The sequence below is a fragment of the Rana temporaria genome, chromosome 12 (assembly GCF_905171775.1).
Source record: "Rana temporaria chromosome 12, aRanTem1.1, whole genome shotgun sequence".
NCBI lineage: Eukaryota > Metazoa > Chordata > Amphibia > Anura > Ranidae > Rana > Rana temporaria.
In genome coordinates, this window is record NC_053500.1 from 74222242 (window position 1) to 74230805 (window position 8564).

The window sequence follows — 8564 nt, forward strand, 5'->3', positions numbered from 1 at the left end:
TGATTACTCAGTTTATTTGATATATTTGTAGAAATCTATTAATATAAAAAAGTAAACGTAAATTAACATAAATACAATTTGGAAAACATTACAATTCCAGATTAAAGCAGTTGTGCTATTTCACTACATCTGACAGATTGAGTAGTTGGATACAAAACCGATTCTCCAGGAAGAGTGGCAGAGTCTGAAATATGAAGAAATATTTCAAAGCTAATCTATATACGACATTTTCCTGAAGGATGATAATCAGATAAAGCAGGAGCTTTCCCAACTGATAGTGAAAAGCTATGCTGACTGGGATAATTGGATCTTATCAGACTTCAAACAGCCTTTGCTTGGAACACACTTTGTTCACTTCTCCTTCCTTTTAACTCTCTGCTTGCTCAACATTCTATACATGATGTGTGTGCTTTGTACTGCACAAAAGGCAAATAGGAAGAGGACACAAAAAAGGAGTAAGTCAGAAGCAAGGAAACAAGACCTGTCAACAAACAGTGCCTGAACTGAAGAGCTTACTATCAGACGTGTCTAGTTTAGCTTATGAATTGATGTAGTCTCACCTTTGTGTCATTCTTCCTCAGACTTCAATAAAGCCACAGAGCGGCACATTGCACAGTGGTAACCCAGCCGCTGAAGTGTGCCAGGAGTAGAGTATGTGTATAGGAGAACTGGCATGCCCTCAATGTGAGAGGACAGGAGAAGTACATTCCGACTTCTCTCACTCTGCCTCTGCACCCCCACCCCTCTTCAGACCTCCCATCCGATTTGTATGTTAATACAGTATCTTTTGGTTTGCAGAGCTCTCAGCTGGGAGAGGCTACACTGGGTAATTTCTCCATCTGTGCTCGATGATTGGGTTAAAGCGAGGGCCAGTAGCTGTGGAGAGAGAGTGCCGCTTGTTTACCTCCTCCGGGCAGAGATCAGTGGAGCATTAAGCTTTTAATTGAGGTATAAGTGTATCATTTGGGAAGGTGAACGAATTGGAGGCCAGTCACCTCTCTATCAGGGGCAGCCAGAAGGATCTGCGTGCGAATGCAGCCGCTCGGCAAAATCTGATAGCGATTTCGGGGGAAAGAGACATCAACGATACGTAATCAAGAATGCTTTTGGGTAAGTGGAACTCAACTTTGTTGTTTTTTTGTTGTCGATGTGTAAATCACCAATACCTTTTCCCTGCTACCAAGGTGATGTCTCCCGCTATGCGCTTATTGCTGGCGAGGAGATTGGGAAGGTTGGAAATATGGATGGCTAGTAGAGAACAATGCTGTAAATATTGCTAAGACTGAGCGCCTAGAGAAGCTGTAAGCTATTTCCTTTTTTTCTATTTTGCTGTTGTGTACCTACATTTTTGCAGGGTGTTATCAAACCCAATGATGAGCATTTATGGTGATATTTCAGGCGTGACCTTGGTATGGATTTTGGTTATGCGTAGGGTCTGCTGTTTGGCCAAAAGACGATCATCAGAAATATGATTTCACATTGCCTGGATGGGAGACTGTAGATTTATCGACCGAAGAAAAACTGGCGTGATGGCGCTGCAGTACTAACGGGTGATAGACACCCTAAGGTGTCAGCGGAGGAATAACGCATTATGTTTTAGTTGCTGGATTAAAAAAATGATAATCCTTGTTTATTATATAGACAGCTTATCTGTTTTCTCTATGTAATTTTCTTTGGAGGTTATAGTGAGTAGGTATCTCAGATGCCACATGACAGAATGTTAATGGGGTGAAAGGTACTCACTAGAAACAGTCCTCATTATGAAACTGGAAAAGGGACAGGAATAATATCTCCGTAATGAATGCAGTTGACACTTGGGGAGAGTATGCCCTTGATCTTGTCTTTAAACAAAACCTTAATTTTCAAAATCGATGTGGCTATTGTGGGTCTAGCGTTGGATAAACGTTTTCATCGTTCTGCTGCTTATTGGTTGATGATGAAAAGGTCCTAGATTTATTTATAAATTATTATTATTACTATTACTGATTTAGCCATGCTTGTTTGTGATTACTCTGGAAAGGCGATATGTTACTCTGGTCCTCAAGAGTTTTGGTCACGTTACATCCTTATGAAAGGACACTGTGGATTTTCAAGGGCACAGAAAGGATAGAAGCGCCTTCATTTCACACCTTTCTATTCTAGGGGTTCTTTTTTAAGAAATATTCTATATGGTGTGTTGTTGTTTTTTAAAGAAAGTAAATATATATGTATTATAAGCTTGTAAGTATCACTATTACATATTCTTCAGTAGCCATAGTGGTTGGGAAGGTCATTTGATCTATTCTTATACCTGATGTTCATACAATGTCCAAACTAGATTGAAACAGTTTAACTTGGTTAACATTGCTTGGTTGCTCTTACCCTTACAGGTCAGTTTATGATGGCATTAAATAAAGGTCTTTTAATTTTTGTTGGACATATTCATAAAAAATAAATAAAAAAAATGTCAAACCCAAGCTCATTTGAGCATTCACACCATCTATTGGCAATGACCCTTGCTATTCATGGGAGCTATGGTTAATCAGTAATAAAATAAACAATTCAAAGTTTAAAAAGGGAGAGTTCAAATGTAATTGTAAATGCAAACTTGGACATATTATAAATATGGCGAAGGTCACTTGGAGATGTATTTACTAAGGAAGATTTGGGTCATACAGCAGTGATGTTTCTCGCTTAGGAGATAAAGTGGGGGTCAATTTGACCTGCTAATCAGGCCTATAAATGCGTAGAATTTTCCAGCAGCAAATGACCAGTCAGTTACTTGCCACTTTATAAATATGTCCCTACATTAATGTTGTGCATAGGTTGGTTCACTAACTATACACAGGTCTTCCTTTGATTTACTAATAATCTAGTCTTGCAAATTACATGTATTATTTTCCAAGTTGCATATTGTGCTTTACTGCACCAATTACTTCAATAAAGGATTGTTGCTGAAAGCATTCTCAGACATAAAAGATATTAAATGAATGAAAATTGACAAAGCAAATAAAAATGTATCAGCATTGTTTAACAAGGCAGTGCAAAGAGCAATAATTCTGTGCAGTAACACGTACCAGTCTTGGGAAAAAAAGATGTCTGTCTGTTGCTGCACGTAGCCATACATGGACAGATCTTTAGTTTGGGATTCTAGATGACCGGTCAGCAAATAATTCCTTGGGTTATGTCACTTGATAAACTTATTTCTGTTTCCTTTCAGTCTCTCAGTGTGGTCTTTTTTTTTTTATTACAAACATTGTATTCTTGCTTGCTCTGTGCAATGGTTTTGCACAGCACAGCCCTGATCCTTTTTTTTGAGTCCTTCACCAGTGATCTTGGCTCCTCCCCCCTGCCAAGTGCACCCAATAGCAAGCCTCCTATGGGGACACTCGAGCAGGCTCACTCCCAAGCCGCCCACCTGTGAATGCACACACAGAGCGGCTCGGCCCTGCCCCCACTTTCTCCTCATTGGCTCACTGGCTATGATTGACAACAGCAGGAGCCAATGGCTCCCTCCTATGTCTAAGCCAACAAAGAAAACAAAGACCTGGGAGAGCTGTTGCTCTTATGCACATTGCTGGATCAAAATGGGGCTCAGGTAAGGATAAGGGGTGGCTGGGAGAGCTGCACCCAAAAGGCTTCTTACCTTAATGCAATAAGGTAAAAAAAACTTCTGCCTTTAGAACCACTTTAAGATTTCATTGGTTTGCTTGAACAGCACAGCCAGTTTTTTTTTCAAACCCTTTGAAAAGTGAAAATGGCTGATTTCACATAATATCTTATATGCCTCATACACACAACCATTTTCCTCTGCAAAAACCATCAAGGAACCTGCTGGCAGAGCTTTTTTGACAAGAAAAACGGTTGTGTGTATGTTTTTCGTCGATAAAACTGTGGTGGATCTCGACGAGAAAAAAAGAGAACATGCTCTCTTTTTTCTCGTCGGGAGTCTCAATTTTCAGGTAATGGTTCTCGTCGGGCTGGTTTACGACGAGAAACAAGTTTGTGTGTATGCTTAGAAACCCGCGCATGCTCAGAATAAAGTATGAGACGGGAGCGCACTTTCGGTAAAAGTAGCGTTCGTAATGAAGATAGCACATTCGTCACGCTGTAACAGACTGAAAAGCACGAATCGTCTCTCACCAAACTTTTACTTAACACGCGGTAACATGAGATTAGCAAAAGCAGCCCCAAGGGTGGCGCCAGTGGAATCAAACTTCCCCTTTATAGTGCCGTCGTACGTGTTGTACGTCAGCGCGTTTGAAAACAACAAGATTTTGTCTCGACAGTGTGTATGCAAGGAAAGCTTGACAGCAATCTCGTCAAGCTTGACAAGAACCTCGTCGAGGAAAACAACGTTTCTTTTACGACGAGATTCTCGGTTGTGTGTACGAGGCATTACTGTTTAAGCCCTATGCACACATTGCGTTTGCTCCTGGCAGGAGAAAAGCACCATAAAAACACTGTAATGAAGAAACTCTCAAAAGTACTTGATGTGCTTAGCATTAATGCGTTTTTAGATGCGTTCACACCCATTTAGATGCGTCAGACATTTTTTATTGGCACAGCACTCCTCTTCTGAACGTGCTAGCTCTATTTTTTTCATCTATATGTGAATGGACATGTAGACTAATGTGGAGAGGCATTTAGAGGTAGAAAAAAAGTGTCATTTTTTGACACCTAGTGTTTTCTTGTGCAGTGGAAAGATTGTTTGCTTCAGATTTTTCCCCAAGGCAACATAATGTTTTTGGTAAAATTTTAGTTTAGAGTTTGGTCAGACTGGCTTTGCTGATTGGTCACCAGATTTTGTCACCAAAGTGTTTATGACACCAATGATTATGCAATGAATGTGATCAATACAGTTTTGCAAACGTTTTGAGAATATATAGAAAGAAAATGCTTTTCATTGATGCTTTTTAAGATAAAGTATAGATAGTGACCAGTCAGAATTGTACACTGGTTTAGACTCCAGTAAAGGAAATCCTGATGAGCTGTTGTGAGTTCATTGTGAGGCCAATAATCATAGAAAGGGAATATATACTGTATTGCTTGTGTGTGTGTGTATGTATGTTCTTTATTTAATATGGCTCACAAAAAATATTATATTTATAAAAAAATATTAAAAGGATGACTCATAGAGAGTGGTTCCACCTAGGATTCCAGCCATACATCATGAACTTCAAGGCAGGCTTCTACTGCTCCTGTGTCCCTTCAGATAACCCATGGTGCTCTGGGAATCCTTTGGTCGTAAATGAAAAGACTGTATACGTGTAGTAAAATAAAGATATAAACAGTCGGGGCGTGTCCGGATGGCAGAGGGAGCAGACGTGTGAAGCCCCATACACACTATCAGTTTTCCTGATGGTTTTCTCTTCAGGTTTACCAAAACCATCTAATATGAGGTCAAACCTTAAGTGTTTCAATTTGAATGCAATCAGGCAGGTCCTTGTACTACATGGTTTTGGTAAACCTAAAGAGAAAACCAGCAGGAAAACTGATAGTGTGTATGGGGCTTGAGACTTCAGCTCTGTCTTCCGAGTGGCATCCTACAGGCATCCTAAGTCCGATTTGCATCGGACTAACTTCTAAATACTCCCCACGGTAGTGGGAACATTCCAGGCTGGCATCCATAGTGAAATACAGGCCAGCATCCGCTGCAGAACAGTAGGCCCGATTCAGATGGCAAGATGGCTCCAAGAAATCACAGGCTCTGTTGAGTGAATCTGCCCCTGTTCCCCACGGTGCACAGCCAGACCCCCTGCAGTCTCAGGACTTCCCCATAGGCAGTGAGGGTGGCCCTGATACCCCTCCTGCTGAGCCCACCCTGGTCACCATCATGCATGCTATACAGGACTGCAAGGCCTCTCTCACTGCACAGATTGCATCAGTCCGCATGGACTTTTGTCTCCTGAAGCAAGATGTGAAAAATTTAAGGGACAGAGCTCGGGAGGCTGAAGAACGTATCAGCTCCCTTGAGGATGTTGTCCACCCCTTAGCTGTTTCAGCGAGGGACCTAATGGGGGAAATTAGCGGCCCTCCACGCCAAAATCGTCGATTTGGAAAATCGTTCGAGGAGGAACAACCTCCACTTCGTTGGTTTCCCTGAAAGGGCGGAGGGCTCCCACCCAGAAAAATTCTTATATAATTGGCTGAGAGACATTTTTGAGACTGACGCACCATCCTTTTCTTATGTCATTGAGCGTGCCCACCGCACCCCTCCGCATCCCCCACCTTCTGGAGCACCCCCACAATCCATTATAGCAAGGATCCTCAACTTCCAAGACAAAGTTGCTATTCTGCGTCTGGTCCGGGAGAAGGGTCCACTTAAATACAATGGCAACACCATCTCAGTGTACCCCGATTTTTCAGCAGATGTCCAGCGACAACGCACCTCCTTTGCGGCAGTGAAGGCCCGCCTGCGTATGGAGGGCCTCTCCAACACCATGCTTTTTCCCGCCAAGCTGCGCATCATTTATGAGGGTAAAGCGCACTTCTACAACAACCCCAAGGAGGCTATGGCCTGGCTCAATGATCGATACGGAGTTCTTCCTAGGCACAGGGCTGCCTAATATCTGTGGTCCTAGGCCCCTGCATTCTCCTATATGTTTGCCTTGAACTGATTATGGATATGTCCATCCTTCCATTTTGGAGAACTCATTTGCCTTGACTGCACTGTCAGATTTTCATGAAGGTATGGTACGCCTCCCTGCAATAGACCTGAGAACTATTACCCTGCCATCTTTAATCCTAATAGACTGAACTTCCTCCATATTAACAGGCATATCCCCTACAATTTCTGCCGGTTGTTTACTCTGCAATCTGTGTTTTTTATTTTGTTTTTTTATTTTTTGTTGTTGAACTGGATGGACTTGTGTCTTTTTTCAACCTGACTAACTATGTAACTAACTATATGTAACTATGTAACTATGTAACTATTCTGCATCCGCTATTGGACTGTGATGCTTTTCACCCCTACAATGCTGCTCGGAAGTCACTCTGGACTCCACTACACCCACCATACCAATTAGTGGCGAGGCCACGGTACAGCTTTCCCTCAGTTTAAAGGGTTACTAAAGGAATTTTTTTTTCTTTAAAATAACAAACATGTTATACTTACCTCCACTGTAAGGTAGTTCGTTTTGCACAGTGTGGCCCGGATCTACGTCTTCTATGGTCCCTCGCGGCTGTCTCTGGTCCTCCCCGCAATTACTCACCACAGTCATGCAAGAGCTCGCATGGTGGTCAGTAATTACGGGTGCGCTCCCGTGAAACAGCGAGCGGCCATATCACTCGGCCTCGCCCCTCGGCGCGTCACTGGATGTGATTGAAAGCAGCGCCAGCCAATGGCTGCACTGCTCTCAATCCATCTGCTCTAGCCAGTCAGCGGCCAGGCTGAGCGGCGAAGAGGATCTCGGGACCGCACGTGGGACTTTCGAGGGGTCAGATAAGTAAAAGGGGAGCTCAGGGGGGGGGTCAGCAGCATCAGATGTTTTTTTACCTTAATGCATAGATTGCATTAAGGTGAAAAAACATTTTCCCTTACAACTCCTTTAAGGAGGGGGGTTTTCGTTTTACAGTTCAGGGATCCGAGGCTCGCTATGTTGGGGTTGGCCGAGTGGGGAGGGGGGCAAGGGATTTTATCTAGACTTTCTGGGACTTTGTTGGTGTTTTTTTCTCTTTTTTTTTTCTATGTTTCTTTTTGCACTTTTTGACTCCTATATTTTTTCTCAGGTTGCTGCCTATGGCGGACTTTTAATGTTTTTTATTATTTCATTGCTGGCTCGTGATGTCCTAATGGCGGATCCACACACTTTTTGCCACACAAAAATCGTTTGAACATGGTAATAAAGCCGGACGTCTCTTGGCATATCTGACTAGACCTGACCATTCTCCTGTTTCCATCCCACGTATCCTTACTGCTCAAGGCCCCATCAGTGACAACCCAGGGGATATCCTAGACTCCTTTTTATGCTTTTACAAAGACCTGTATACCTCTAGGGTTGATTACGATGACTCCCAATTGAATGACTACTTGGCTGACATATCTCTCCCCTCCTTGTCAACGGAGGGGCGTGAAGTGCTGGATGCACCTATCTCGGTTGAGGAAATTGCTGCAGCCATTTCACAAATGCCTGCACATAAGACTCCGGGCTTAGACGGTTTCCCGACTGAATGGTACTCACAATTTAAAGACCTTTTGTGCCCCTTTCTTTTGCGAACCTATAACAAAGCTCTAGATGTCGGGATCCTCCCCCCAACGATGCGAGAGGCTTTGATTGTACTTCTATTAAAACCCTGTAAGGACCCACTTAAATGCAAATCTTACCGTCCAATTTCTCTTTTTAATGTGGACGTTAAGATTCTGGCCAAAATATTGGCAAACCGTTTGAACACTGTAGTCACGTCCTTGGTCAATAGTGACCAAGGGGGCTTTATCCCGGGCAGGTCCACCAGAATGAATATCCGCAGGCTGTTTCAAAACCTGCAATATCAACACGACTGTCTTCCCACTCGTGCTATTGTGTCTTTGGACACTTGCAAGGCATTCGACAGTGTGGAATGGCCATATCTGTTTCGGGTGTTAT

General features: G+C 42.8%; 1 protein-coding gene across 1 annotated transcript in view; it reads left to right on the plus strand.

Annotated features, from left to right (window-relative positions):
• Positions 1-8564, plus strand: part of ZNF385C (zinc finger protein 385C) — a 541366-nt gene that overhangs the window by 334991 nt on the left and 197811 nt on the right. The gene's annotated exons all lie outside the window — the stretch shown is intronic.